Raw genomic sequence first — 15,723 nt, 5'->3', positions numbered from 1 at the left:
ACCTCGGACTGATAAGCGGTGACCCTCTGGCACTCGACCTTGGACTTCCTTCTGACCATCGTCTCCAAGGGCCCACCTAAGTCCCAGCAGCTCGGGTCCCTACGGGCTCCTCCCAGGGGGACCACGGGCTTCTAGGGGTGAAGCTCCAGTCAGCCCTTGCACCATACGTTTGCTCCTTGACCTCTCAAAGGTCCACCTAAGTCCCAGCGGTCCGGGTCCCTACGGGCTCCTCCCGGGGGGACCGCAGACCTCCAGCGGTGAAGCCACACCTTGCTCCCCAACGTCACGAATCTTCATCTGCCTCCACAGTCACGCCTGTCTACAGTGCCGAGGGTCCACTGGTCACCTCTTCGGTTCCTGCCTCGCCACCCAACGGGAGAACCTACGGATCTTCCGCCAAGGTATACCATCCTCCCATCGGCCCAAGGGTCCACAAGCCTGAGCATAACAACTTATTCCATGATCAATGTATAGATCATGTACTATTGTGGTAGAAGCTAGGGATATGCAGAGGGACCGCATATGTTACATTCGGTATTCGTATTCGAGGGGGGGCAGATATGTTACATTCAGCAAAGGGGGGCCCTGATCCATTCACACATTCCATTCTTATTCATTTCCCGGCTAAAATTTAATTAACTACAACCCCACACCCTCCTGACCCCCCCAAGACTTGCCAAAACTCCCTGGTGGTCCAGTGGGGGTCTGGGAGCCATCTACTGCACTCACACCATCAGCTGCTGGTATTCAAAATGGCAGCAATAGCTTTTGACCTTACTATGTCACAGGGGCTACTTGTGCCATTGCTCAGCCCCTGTCACATGGTAGGAGCAATGGACGGCTGGCACCATCTTGTGCTCCTACCATGTGACAGGGGCCAACCAATGGCACCGGTAGCCCCTGTGACATAGTAAGTGCAAAGGCTATTGGAGCCATTTTGAATACTGCCAGCCGATGGCCCGAGTGCAGGAGATGGCTCCTGGACCCCCACTGGACCACCAGGGACTTTTGGCAAGTCTTGGGGGGGACTCCTGACCCCCACAAGACTTGCCAAAAGTCCCTGCAAGATGAAATGAGCAGAACGATCATATTTGGAGAAACGCTGAAGCAAGACTGAAATGAGCAGAACGATTTGAAAATCTGTGGAGATAAATTTAAAGAGAGAGCCAGCACCTGATGAAGCGGCTGACGAAACACGAGCCGTGTCGGGCAGGAGACTCTACTTGTTGTTCTCAACATTCATTCATTTTTGCTCAACTCTCACGGGTAGATTTTCAAAGGGGTACAAGCGTATCCTACGCACGTACCCCCCGAAAACCTACCCCAAACCCCCCCTGCACGCGCTGAGCCTATTTTGCATAGACTCGGCGGCGCGCGCAAGCCCCTGGACGCGCGTAAATCCCGGGGCTTGCATGGAGGGGCGTGTCAGGGGCGTGTCGGGGGTGTGCCGGCAGTGATGCGGCGTTTTTTGGGGCGTGTCTAACATGACGCGACGTTTCGGGGGCGGCGCCGCGGGCGTGGTTTTGGCCCGGGGGCGTTCCGGGGGTGTGGCCGCGGCCTCCGGACCAGCCCCTGGGACCAGAACTTGGAGCGGGGCAGCCTGCGGGTACGCGCAAAGTTAGGGGGGGTTTAGATAGGGCCGGGGGGGTGGGTTAGGTAGGGGAAGGGAAGGGAAGGTGCAGGGGGGGTGGAAGGAAAGTTCCCTCTGGGGCCGCTCTGATTTCGGAGCGGCCTTGGAGGGAAAGGAGGCAGGCTGCGCGGCTCAGCGGTGATGCAGTATTTTGGGGGCGTGTCGTGCGTGACACGACGTTTCGGGGGCGGCGCCGCGGGCGTGGTTTCGGCCCGGGGGCGTTCCGGGGGCGTGGTCACAGCATCCGGACCAGCCCCCGGGACCGGAACTTGGAGCGGGGCAGCCGGCCGGCGCGTGCAAAGTTACGCCTGCTGGAAGCAGGCGTAACTTTGCACGTATCTATTAAAATCCTGCGTACTCTTGTTCGCGCCTGGTGCGCGAACAAAAGTTCACGATCTCGCTAATTTATAAAATCCGGCCCTCAGTGTGCAGCCATCAGCATAATAAAGGACAAGATAAGTTACCAGCATTAAAGCGCTCATAGACAAGATAAGTTGCCAACGTTAAAGCGCATATAAGTTGTCAGCATTAAAGCACTTTAAAATTGAATTCATAGCAATTGCTGATAAAATCGGAACCGCATATGTTTTTGAAAGAATTCTAAAAAATTACTGCTAAAGCGCTTAGTTACTGCCGATAAAATTCCTAAAGTATAAGAACATTAAAAAGGAGCACTTGCTCATTTCCAAAAAAAAAGGAAGAAAAAAAATAAAAAAATCTGTGAGTGAGACCTACTGTGAGTGAGACCCATGATTATATACAATACAATTCAAAGATGGTGAATTAATGTACCTGTAGAATTACAGGGTACATTAAGTAAGAACTATCTTTAATTAGTGTGAGCAAACAGCAAGTTGCCTCCACTAAATATATATGAGGTCTCTCCTCACTATATAAAACAAGATATTATAAGTTTCCATTTATATGATGTTTTTCAGCATCTAGTGGTTTATTGGTTACTAGAGATGTGAATCGTTTTCCATATCTTCTTAACGATAGAAATCGTGTGGCAGGAGAAGAAAATCGTGTTTGGCACGATTATTTCGTTGAAAAATCGTTAAAAATCGTTTTTTCCGATTAGTGCGCACTAACTCGAGTTAGTGCGCACTAACTCCCCGTTAATGCGCACTAACTCGATTTAGTGCGCACTAACTCAAAATGATACAAATAGACACTTTCCAGGTCACTGAAGGTCAGTTAGGAATGAATATGGTTTCCTATTGGCTGGCAGCCCTCTTATCTATTGATGTTACCAAGGTTACCACTGAGGTGATGGTTGGGGGGATGGGAAATGGAACTGGAAACTCATGAACACCAACAGAAAATGAAACAAAGTGTTCACACTTCCCAGGTCAGTAAAGGTCACTTAGGAATGAATATGTATTCCTATTGGCTGGCTGTGCTCTTATCTATTGATGTTACCAAGGTTACCACTGAGGTAATGGTTGGGGGGATGTGAAATGGAAACAGTTGGAAGCTTGACATGTGATGATCAGCACTCACGTGACTAGAACTTCTTTGTTTATTATTTTTGTTAGCAGACACGTGCATGTTGAATTTGCCAATCACTGTGCATTTTAGAAAGGTGGTCCTGGCTGGAACTGTACACAGTTCAAATATATGTAATTGATTGTTGGTAAGTGTATTTTTAAGTAGCCACACTGGCACCAGTATGTTTACTTTTCCTCCTACTTAACTCACTAGCTCAGCTTTGTAAGAAGGGCTTCTCTGCTTGAGTGAGGGTCAGGCAGCTCCCCCCTGTCTGTGAAGCCAGCCTCTCACTAGTAATGCAGGGAGGGAGCTGTCTCAGACTTCACCATCCTCCTCCCCCCCCCCCTCACCCACACACCATTCACTAGCTGGGACATGGGGGAAGTCAGGAGTGAGGGTCAGGCAGCTCCCCCCTGTCTGTGAAGCCAGCCTCTCACTAGTAATGCAGGGAGGGAGCTGTCTCAGACTTCACCATCCTCCCCCCCCCCCCCCTCACCCACACACCATTCACTAGCTGGGACATGGGGGAAGTCAGGAGTGAGGGTCAGGCAGCTCCCCCCTGTCTGTGAAGCCAGCCTCTCACTAGTAGTGCAGGGAGGGAGCTGTCTCAGACTTCACCATCCTCCCCCTCCCCTCACCCACACACCATTCACTAGCTGGGACATGGGGGAAGTCAGGAGTGAGGGTCAGGCAGCTCCCCCCTGTCTGTGAAGCCAGCCTCTCACTAGTAATGCAGGGAGGGAGCTGTCTCAGACTTCACCATCCTCCCCCCCCCCTTACCCACACACCATTCACTAGCTGGGACATGGGGGAAGTCAGGAGTGAGGGTCAGGCAGCTCCCCCCTGTCTGTGAAGCCAGCCTCTCACTAGTAATGCAGGGAGGGAGCTGTCTCAGACTTCTCCATCCTCCTCCCCCCCCCCTCACCCACACACCATTCACTAGCTGGGACATGGGGGAAGTCAGGAGTGAGGGTCAGGCAGTTCCCCCCTGTCTGTGAAGCCAGCCTCTCACTAGTAATGCAGGGAGGGAGCTGTCTCAGACTTCACCATCCTCCCCCCCCCCCCTCACCCACACACCATTCACTAGCTGGGACATGGGGGAAGTCAGGAGTGAGGGTCAGGCAGCTCCCCCCTGTCTGTGAAGCCAGCCTCTCACTAGTAATGCAGGGAGGGAGCTGTCTCAGACTTCACCATCCTCCCCCCCCCCTCACCCACACACCATTCACTAGCTGGGACATGGGGGAAGTCAGGAGTGAGGGTCAGGCAGCTCCCCCCTGTCTGTGAAGCCAGCCTCTCACTAGTAATGCAGGGAGGGAGCTGTCTCAGTCTTCACCATCCTCCCCCCCCCCTCACCCACACACCATTCACTAGCTGGGACATGGGGGAAGTCAGGAGTGAGGGTCAGGCAGCTCCCCCCTGTCTGTGAAGCCAGCCTCTCACTAGTAATGCAGGGAGGGAGCTGTCTCAGACTTCACCATCCTCCTCCCCCCCCCCCCCCACCCACACACCATTCACTAGCTGGGACATGGGGGAAGTCAGGAGTGAGGGTCAGGCAGCTCCCCCCTGTCTGTGAAGCCAGCCTCTCACTAGTAATGCAGGGAGGGAGCTGTCTCAGACTTCACCATCCTCCCCCCCCCCCCCTCACCCACACACCATTCACTAGCTGGGACATGGGGGAAGTCAGGAGTGAGGGTCAGGCAGCTCCCCCCTGTCTGTGAAGCCAGCCTCTCACTAGTAATGCAGGGAGGGAGCTGTCTCAGACTGGTATCAGGGTTAGGGCACTGTGTGCAGGAAGATCACAACACTCCTGGTATTAATAGGGATAGGGCACTGTAAGAGATGACTGTAGTAGATTGAATAAAGATCTGATGTTTCTGCTCTCCTCACACCAAACAAAAACAACACACAAGCAGAGAAGCCCTTCTTACAAAGCTGAGCTAGTGAGTTAAGTAGGAGGAAAAGTAAACATACTTGTGCCAGTGTGGCTACTTAAAAAATACACTTACCAACAATCAATTACATATATTTGAACTGTGTACAGTTCCAGCCAGGACCACCTTTCTAAAATGCACAGTGATTGGCAAATTCAACATGCACTAGCATTTCAGGTGCCTGCTAACACAAATAATAAACAAACAAGTTCTAGTCACGTGAGTGCTGATCATTACATTACTTTTTTTGTCAAGCTTCCAACTGTTTCCATTTCACATCCCCCCAACCATTACCTCAGTGTTAGCCTTGGTAACATCAATAGATAAGAGCACAGCCAGCCAATAGGAATACATACATACATACATATTCATTCCTAAGTGACCTTTACTGACCTGGGAAGTGTGAACACTTTGTTTCATTTTCTGTTGGTGTTCGTTAGTTTCCAGTTCCATTTCCCATCCCCCCAACCATCACCTCAGTGGTAACCTTGGTAACATCAATAGATAAGAGGGCAGCCAGCCAATAGGAACACATATTCATTCCTAACTGACCTTCAGTGACTTGGAAAGTGTTTATTTGTATCATTTTCAGTTAGTGCGCACTAAATCGAGTTAGTGCGCACTAACGGGGAGTTAGTGCGCACTAACTCGATTTAGTGCGCACTAACATGATTTAACGATTTTTAACGATAAATCGTTAGAATGTCTATTGTATCGTGTTCTATAACGATTTAAGACGATATTAACATTATCGGACGATAATTTTAATCGTTGAAAAACGATTCACATCCCTATTGGTTACATCATATTAAGCAGTTCTGTTAATAGTATAAATATCATATATACAAACCTAGTGCTTCTCTAACTTCCCAGGTTCCTCCCATCACCTACATATGAAATGAGGTATCCTGTACTGTGGCCAATAGATCAAAGCCCCTTAATATGCCTCTAAGATGTGGGGGTCTTCTCTTATTGTCTGCTCCTCCTCTGGCCTTGTATACATTGGGGCTGATTGCCAAAATTCTTGACTCAACCTTATTTCTTTTATGCTGTTTTTCTCATGAAATCAAACAGAAATATTGCATGTCTTTCATCTCAGTAGTTGGATCTAAATATGAATCCACATGCCTCAAAATATTAGAGCATTGGGTTTTGTTCAGGTCAGAAGAGATAATGGTGGTCTTTACAGTACCATATGCTGTTTACATTTTATCTCGTTGCAAAGGGATGGTAAGAAGTTTCTGATATTTATTTATGCATTTATCTTCTGCTTATATGAGTCCTTTCCTGATTGGACGCTTCTCACATATATGATGCTTCTTATTAAAACATAGTTTTGTAGTTTTATCAGCTAATAACTGCAATTACTGCAACTCCAGGCTCCTTTCCAAACATGCTTAGTCCATTGCCAAGTTCCAAGATGCTTTGTCAGTAACAGACTCCACTTACTGTAAACCTTGTCTTTGCAGTTGAGTTTTAATTATTGTGAAATTTTCTCTTGGTAATCCCCAGTCTTTCTTTGGTTTTATGAGAGGCTTATGTCAGTATTCTTCTAAATGATTTATGTGTACTCAAAAATATCCAGAATTTAAGGGTTTTGGTAAATGAATAGGACACATCTTGGGGTTTCTCTATCTATCTATCTATCTATCTCTATTACTATCAATTACTTAGTTCCCCCTCCCCCCAAAATCTTACCATAACAGCACCAATGCATTTTAATATATTTATTAATAATCTGGAAAAGTGAATGATGATCATTGATGAATGAGGTGATCAAATGTACAGATGATACAAAATTATTCAAAGATGGTAGATCACTAGCTGATTGTAAGGATTTGAAATAGGACATTACAAAATTGGACAGTGGATGTCTAAATGGCAGATCAAATTTAATGTGGGCATGTCTAAAGTGATTCATATAGGAACAAACAGTCTAAACTATAGGTAAACTCTTTTGAGCTCCATATTAGTCATCACCACCCAGAGAAAGAATCCTTGGGATCATTGTCGACAATACTTTGAAATCCACTGCCGAAGGCACAGCAGCAGTTTGAAAACAAATAGAATATTAGGCAATAGTAGGAAGGAATGGAAAATAAAAATACCTACAGTACCTGAATGTAATCCACTTTGAAATGCTGAAAAAAGTGTGAAAAGTGGAATATAAAAATCTAAATAAATAGAAATAAATAGAGAATAACATAATGACTCTGTATAAATTCATGGTGCAACCATACTTTGAGTATTGTGTGCAGTACAGGTCACCCCATCTCAAAAAATATGTTGCAAGAAGTCCTGTTGCAATAATCTTGTTCCCATGCTGCTTATATCCCTCCTTCTGTAAATAATGCTTATCTTCTTACTCATCCTGTCTGCCTTGCTGTCTCAGGCCTTTCCCTTGCTCTCTCATTCCTCTTTTTCTTTTCTCCTACAGCCACAGCAAAACAAGAAGCTACATAATAGGCAAAAAGTGACCTCTAACAAGTGAGCCCTTTTATAGTTGATGCAATCTGCCATTATCGCTTGCCTCCAGGTGGTGAGATCATTCCTGGTTCAATTAACACTTACTAATTATTGCATTCTTTACTACACTTTAGTACCCAACATGTGAATAATTAATTACACAATAACTTTTCATTTGCATAAATATTACCATATGTTTTTTACTAATACTTGTTACCATTCAATGCAGTAAGTTCACATCAATTTTTCGCATGGCAACTAGTTTGATTATTCATTACTTCATACCACAAAACAGTTATCATGCTTTAAGTTTGCCTTAACAATTAATAATAGTACATATACCTGTTTGTAGCTATGAAATAAAATGTGAACAGTGCACTAAGCTGTTAAAACATTTCACTTTGTTTAAATTTAGGAATTAGGTTAGATGTCACCATCTGTTAAACAAATAAGTGGAAGTACAATAATTCTTCCGTGAATTATGTTTGTTAAGAGCTTTTAAGCCATTTTTGAGTTTTATACTTACCTCCTAATTCATTGTGGTATTTTGAGTCCAATCTCTACAATTTGGAACCAATTCTACAGATATAAAAATGCAGCTGGAGTGGGTGTCAAAAACTGAAGACTAGCATGCAGGCTTCTTCCAGAAACCAGGCAACTTTGTAGCTCTGGTGCTTTGCAGCTCAGGTGAACCAAAACTAAACAAAAGTTGCATGTGCTTTGTTCAAACTCTATTAAGTGGGGAATCTCTGGCACAGCCACAGGAAAAGGGAAATAACACAGCTCTCCGGAGCTCATATATTTGTTTATTTTCAGCCCCCAAACACCTGTGTTGTCGCTGGAAGAATATTTCTAGGAATGTGCATTAATTTAAAATAAGTGTATAAAAGGCAATGAATGAGACCAATTTTCATTCAAAATGGAGACCTGTACCAAAAATATAAATTAATCTAATAATTATTAATTAGTCACCATCTAATGCCTTTCTTATGCAATCTAACAGTCTTTTTGGAAGTAGACAACTACTGGTTATGACTGTTTTTATCTAAATTATGTTTATAGTTTGTCTATGCTTTGTCCTTTAACCTACTTTATGATGTATTGCCATAAATTATCAGTGCCATATATGAAGGGATATTAAGTTGAAAGTTCTTTTGCATAGCCTCAGTATTGCCAGCATTGATGTATCAATGCACTAGGGAAACTAACCAGAAATTTCTCACTGGATTTTATAACCCCTCCCTTTTGAAGCATTACTAGCAGGAACCTAATAATCATCAGGAATGTCAACTTAAATCCCCTCTTATTATAGTTCTTGAAGCCATTCTACTTTAGATTCAGAGTTGAAGAAGGAATCATCTATTGGAATGGAGGATTCAGGGGAAGTATATGAAGTCATAGCCAATAGCCATAACAGTGGTGGTAGTCTCAGTTGATATATTTTGCCTGCAAAGAGACAAAAAGCATATCACAGCAAAACAACTGATAATACCAAAACTAATCCTACAGTGACAATACTAATAAGAACATAAGCAATTTTATTTCCCAGTCCTATTCCACTATCCTTTGCACTCATATTATGGGCTGGATCTGCAAGATCTTTCAACATCATGATAAAATGTTGAATAATGCCATTTTGGTCAATATTTGTACAATAAGAGATGTTAATAAATTGACAGGCACCTCCTTATTTAGCTAATAAAATGTCAAGAGCTATTTGGTTGTTCAGGACCACTCCTGATAAAGAGGACACATCTTTCCATATGGTGGAAATGGCCACACTGGTTTTATTTGAAATCTGTTGTACTACTGAGGGTAGATTGAGTACAAAAGCTTCAAGTTCATAAATTCCTAGGCCAGGGAAGAAAATATGTATGAACTTGTGAAACACACTTAAGTTGAGGGGAATAAGCCTTCCTCTTTTAATTCTTTGATGGAGATGAATGTCAGGATACACTGGACTCTCGTAGACTTTATTCAGTGAATGATTAGAAAAATGAGACACAACATATCCTATGGTGAATCTGGAAGTCAGATCGGAATACGGTCTTTTATAAACTCTTTTTCCATCCAGATAAAAGATGCCAGGGAATTCCCATTGGGTCACCCATCCATTGACTTGGATAGGGGATACATGAACCTTATTCCTTTTCCAATTTTCATACTTTCTATCCAATGGAACAGGATATATGCATGCTTTATGTGGATCCAAAGGCTTAGATAAATAGAATGGGGTTGAAGGAAAATTTAACCTGGATAATGCAATTATAAGTAGCCATAATAGTATTAGGCAAAAACAAATATATCATAGCTCCCAGAGAATACAAATTAATAGAGTCTTGGGTTGAGAATGTAAAATGGAAGTTGAAGTTCACCTATTGGCATCTGATAGAACCTCATACTACGAGTTTCATTTTAGTTCTATCCAGAAGGGAAGAATAAAGCTTCCATTTGGGTATCCATAAATGACATTGTTACAAAAAGGGTAATCAAAGATGGAATTTATTCAAAGCTTGGTGGAATCATTATTGAACTGAAAATATCAATCAGCAGTCTTGTGGGCAATAGATAAGTCAATGTTGATTGTATTTAATGGAACTGGCACTAGTTTCTTTAATCCTCCATGTCTGCTGAAGAATTCATCCCAAGATAGCATTAGGGTAAGACTTACTGAGGTAGTGGTGTAAATGCTAGGAAGAAGGACATTTGTCATCAGAGGAGTACAAATCCAGCAGTTTATTTTATTTATTTATTATTTTTATATACAGACATTCGATCTCAATTGAGATATCACACTGGTTTACATGCAGGTACTGTAGGTAATTCTCTATCCCCAGAGGGCTTACAATCTAAGTTTTTTATACCTGAGGCAATGGAGGGTAAAGTGACTTGCCCAAGGTCACAAGGAGCGACAGCAGGACTCGAACCCTGGTCTCCTGGTTCATAGTCCACTGCTCTAACCACTAGGCTAATTCTCCTTATTGATTAGTCTTGGTTAAATAATGAAGCCATTCTGATGGTCATGTGAACAGAGAACGTGTGAATGCAGAAAAACCAGGAATTATGGCTAGAACTACATCATTCTGACTTCACAGGACACTTGGCTATATCAGGAGATCAATGATGTCAAGATGTCATTTTTACTTCACTGAGTTTTGGTAGCTCTCTCCCACTTAGATTCAGGAATGCCTCACTTCCATCTGGTAATATCACTGTTCTTGGTCATGGACCTTCTTGCAGATGGTGGCATGTATCCAATGATCAAGTCCTTGTAATTTCTGAGTTGAATGTCTCTTCATAATATCTGGTAGGGGCCTTTCCAATTAGGTCACAGAAAGTTATTTCCACTGAAATACCTTGAAATACACAAATTCACCAAATTGTATGTCTAGGTAAGCTTGACTAGATGGTTCTTGGAAGACTGGAGAAATATTATATAAATATTTTTGACCTACTGATATATTTGGGAAACAAAATGTAAAATCAGTTCATCTTGAGCAAAGTATATGTCAAAAGGTAGCTAGGTCATGGAAGAATAAGCCCATGCTTATGATTTTGCATCTTTCTTATGCTTATAAGAATCAGAGGAAGAGCATCAGGCCATTTCAAAAAAGTGTCTTGAGTTAACTTGGCTAGTTTATTTTTCAAAACCTAGGTTAAACATTATATAGAGCTGAAATCCTGTGAAAAATGTATTTCTATCATTTGTAATTGTCTCTGATATCCCAAATCTTGGTATGACCTCTTAACTATAACAGGTCATAAATCTACATATGTACACCTCTGTTGCTATTAATAGATAAACTATATGAACAGAGAACTCGGCAAAATTATAATGCCCATAAGTAAATATATAACAATTTTTTATTCAAAAATGAATTTAACATATTATATTAGAACCGACATGTGCTAAAGACATCACAGAATAAAAACCATCAACGACGCATAACTGCTAAATAATCACTCATACCATTCCATTCATACTATGTGTCCCTCATTATCTCTAAAAATCAAAACATAAAACATATATATGCACCATCACCAACCAATGTTGACATGCCCAACATATAGCATATATAACATACACTTCACTTCTATGTGGTAAATACCTACAATAATTTAACTAACATCAGTATTACAATCATGTGCTATTACTGTATTTTTATGCAGCCCAACGAGATACCCGTTTCGCCCGTATTATTGGGCTTCTTCAGAGGAAAGATGGATGTCCTTAAATAGCACCTTTATACTAACATCTTCATGTAGTTAACTCCTTCATATATATGTTGTCAGTTTTTTATCATTGATGGTCATATATAATCAAGTTACAAATTGCACATGAGCCCGGTCTCTGTAACCTATGGAAAAATGAACATACAATACCTATTTTAAATAAATGTTTTCTTTATATACAGGTATATACACCCTGTGCACCAACACCATTTGAACAGTACCAACCATTCCTTTTATATGCTTTTCTGAATTAACTGAGGACCGTTGTGTATTTCAAAAAGCTCCCAGGGGTCCAAATACTTTCTGCAGTTAAATCCTCTCAACCAACAGCAACGGGAAAGTCAAATGCAGTAACTGCTTTCAACACCAACAAGTTTCCACCTATGTTAAACCAATGATATAAAATATTCAACAGTAAAATAACTCCTAATCTATGCCATGTTTCTTTACGATTTGCAGAACACTCACCTTAGATAATATGGCATTCTACATTGTATACGAAAGCCTAAGCTCACGTTGAGTCTTCAATACAATCACCAAGATACTTAAACGATGTTATGACTTACCAATTTCTCGATAGAACCTTGTATATAACTGCCAGCTGTATATGTATAAAACCGCCACTGCATTCGGTGTAAATCTCACATGGAGTACTTGCAAAACGCCGAAGAATCCGCATGATGGATTCTTCATGCGGATTCTTCGGCGTTTTGCAAGTACTCCATGTGAGATTTACACCGAATGAAGTGGCGGTTTTATACATATACAGCTGGCAGTTATATACAAGGTTCTATCGAGAAATTGGTAAGTCATAACATCGTTTAAGTATCTTGGTGATTGTATTGAAGATTCAATGTGAGCTTAGGCTTTCGTATACAATGTAGAATGCCATATTATCTAAGGTGAGTGTTCTGCAAATCGTAAAGAAACATGGCATAGATTAGGAGTTATTTTACTGTTGAATATTTTATATCATTGGTTTAACATAGGTTTAACATTGGTTTAACATTGGTTTAACATAGGTGGAAACTTGTTATATATTTACTTATGGGCACTATAATTTTGCCGAGTTCTCTGTTCATATAGTTTATCTCTTAACTATAACAGCATACAACAGACAAAATATTTATATCCATTGTAACACTTGGGACATCATGATACAAATCAATTTGCAGTCTCGCAAATGGTCCCCAGGGGGTACTCAAATGTGAGGTTTCAATGTATATATCTTCCCCTATGTAATGGACTATGCAAGTTCTATATTCCTGTACAATACTCAAAACAATAGCACCCCCTCCTCCATCCTTTTCATGCATGAGAACTTATAGGAGCAAGGTAAGCAAGGGAAAGCAACATGCCAGAAGGGGCCACCAGATGTCCTTTGGAAGCCCACAAGAAGCTATTAGTGGAAAGCACACAATTTTGAATCCTCTTCAGTAACTTCATTCTGCAAGGAAAGAATAACAGAGACAAATTTCTAGTCCAGTACCTGTAGAGGGATTAAAGTTTCATAAGAGGGAAAAAGATTTAATGTTAGAGAGGGCTGTATGCATCTGCAAAAGCACTTTCACAAGCTTCAAAGGTATCCACAAACATGCTTAATGAATATCTCAGTACAATAGTCCGTGAAGGAAAAACAAAGATTGTAACAAGGCTTATATTAATTTATAATGTCCAATGGAAGACTCAGAGAAGGCAAGGAAACCACTACTCCAACCAAAGATATACTAGGATCCCAAGGAATCAGTGTAAATAGGTGGCAGCCAAGAAATAGGCTCAAGTGAGAATCACATTTGTCACCTCATCTTTCTCATGACAGCAAAGAAGAAAACAATAATTGGGCATATCCAAAGCTAGAGGTAATAAGAGGGCCTGTTTAAGAGTAAAATTATTACTATTTTAAAAAAAAATTGCAGCTGAGCTTACAATGGCTTACCTGGAAGATGAAATGCTAAAAATCAGGAAGGAGTTGCAGGCTTTAAGAGGACTGAGCTGAATAGAAACTGGGTTGGAAAAGAGGAGTGTCTCAGGGGTGTTAGGTACTTTCCTTATGTTTCCACTTCCCCCAAGGAGTGTCTCAGGGGTGTTAGGTACTTTCCTTATGTTTCCACTTCCCCCAAGGTATTTGAAAAACAGCATCCAGCATGAGAGACATTACATTTTTTTTCTTTCAAAGAGCCTAAGATGCAAAATTAAACTACAGAAAAGGAGCATGATACTACTATTAGATATAAAATTCTAGCAGTTTCTGCAATTCCCTAGTGTGAAGGGATACAGTCTAGAGATTATTTATGTGTTTTTTACTAACAGTTTCCATGAAAAAAATAGTTTATTCTTAAAAATATATGTGTGCACGTGTCTTCCCGTAGATAAGAGTTGCCCTTTTTTATTTACTGAAATATGTAGAATTATTAAAGAATAACAAGGTGCTCTCTTGTTAGTAAAGAATTTATAGGAAAAAATATAGCAAAAGAAGAAGCTGTTTGGGTTTGTTTAGAGCAGGAATTCACTTCCTGAGTCTTGGCTAACCAAAAAAAGAGCTGTATAAGGTTTATTATTTTTAAATCAAACATACAAACATTAGAGAAAACTGTATCTTGGAAACATTAAAGATTTGAACTATACTATTTATATCTACTCCACATAGTGAATTGACATCAAAATAATGTATTGTTTTTATCTGAGAGCTTATATGGCAGAACTTTCAGTCTTTTAAATAAAAACAGAAGAAAAGTGCACAAAGAATTTTTTTTTCAGTGGGGTCACTATAAATACAACTGACTTCTGGGTATTTGCAACATAGAAAACTAGAGCAAGAATGCTGGGGAGCTGCCACTGTAAACAAAAGGCACATTATGACAATGATAATGAACCATAAGGAACCAAATTATACTGAGTCAAATTTGGTGGATTGGAAAATCCCCCATGCTCTCTCCTCCTTCCTGCCTCCTCTCTGCTTCTTTTTACATGAACAGTGGAGCAGGACTCTCGCAACTTAAATGGAAGTCCCTGATAGAAGACATTTGCAATAGAAGTTTTATTCTTTTCACTCTCTGAGTTCTTTGCTCCTCAGTGACTCACATGACTTTAACAGGTCTGCTGAGGAATGCAAATGGCTTCTCATTAGCAACCAATCTTACATGGGGAAATTTTTGAAAAATTAGTTTTACAGGAAAAAAAATTCTCCAAAGCTAATTTAAACAAATAATTTTTCTCATGGACTGTAGAATAATCTGAATTCAGTGGAGGAAGATCAAGCCACTTGGCTGTGTCATTAAAAATGGTATGTATATCCCGGGACAGTACAAGCTTCAACAATTGATCAGTTTCAATAAAGGTGAGATTATACACATGGAACAGCCCCCTTAGATCATCTACCCATTTCCATGGCTCCTTGCTATAATAAGGCAAGTAACTGTTAATGGCAAACAAATCACCATGTGGCCATGGAATTTCCACCTTTTGTGTGGCAAAGGTAGTATACACACAAGGAAATGTTCTAAGGGGTGCATGCCTTCTGCTTTCTTTCCAGTTGGTGCATATACAATATGTGGTTTCCGATGCTTGGCATTCCTACAGCCTGGGTGTGCCACACAGCACCCTAACTGATCCTCAGATTCAGGAGTAGAATGTCTTATTGAGGATCATCTCTGGGCGGGGGGCTGAGACAATTCTGCCAAGAAATGGTGTCCCACATCTAAGACTTGCTGTGCCTGAGGGGAAACTTCCACTTGACAATTACAGAGGGTAACACTAAGGGAGTTTTCAGGGGTTTTTCGATATTGGCACCAAGGAATGTGATATAATGAGGTCTGGGAGAAGCACCATGGGGCCATTACCAGAATTCTGAGAAAACAGTGAGGGCTTGCCCCACAGTGGTTTTGCCAGTTTAAAAAAGATAGCCCACTTGATAGGCAGGATCATCCAGAATTCCTATGAAAGAGGATCTGGACATTGAGGGTTCTGCACCAT

Source organism: Rhinatrema bivittatum, chromosome 2 (assembly GCF_901001135.1).
Source record: "Rhinatrema bivittatum chromosome 2, aRhiBiv1.1, whole genome shotgun sequence".
NCBI lineage: Eukaryota > Metazoa > Chordata > Amphibia > Gymnophiona > Rhinatrematidae > Rhinatrema > Rhinatrema bivittatum.
Note: the sequence above shows the minus strand (reverse complement) of the source record.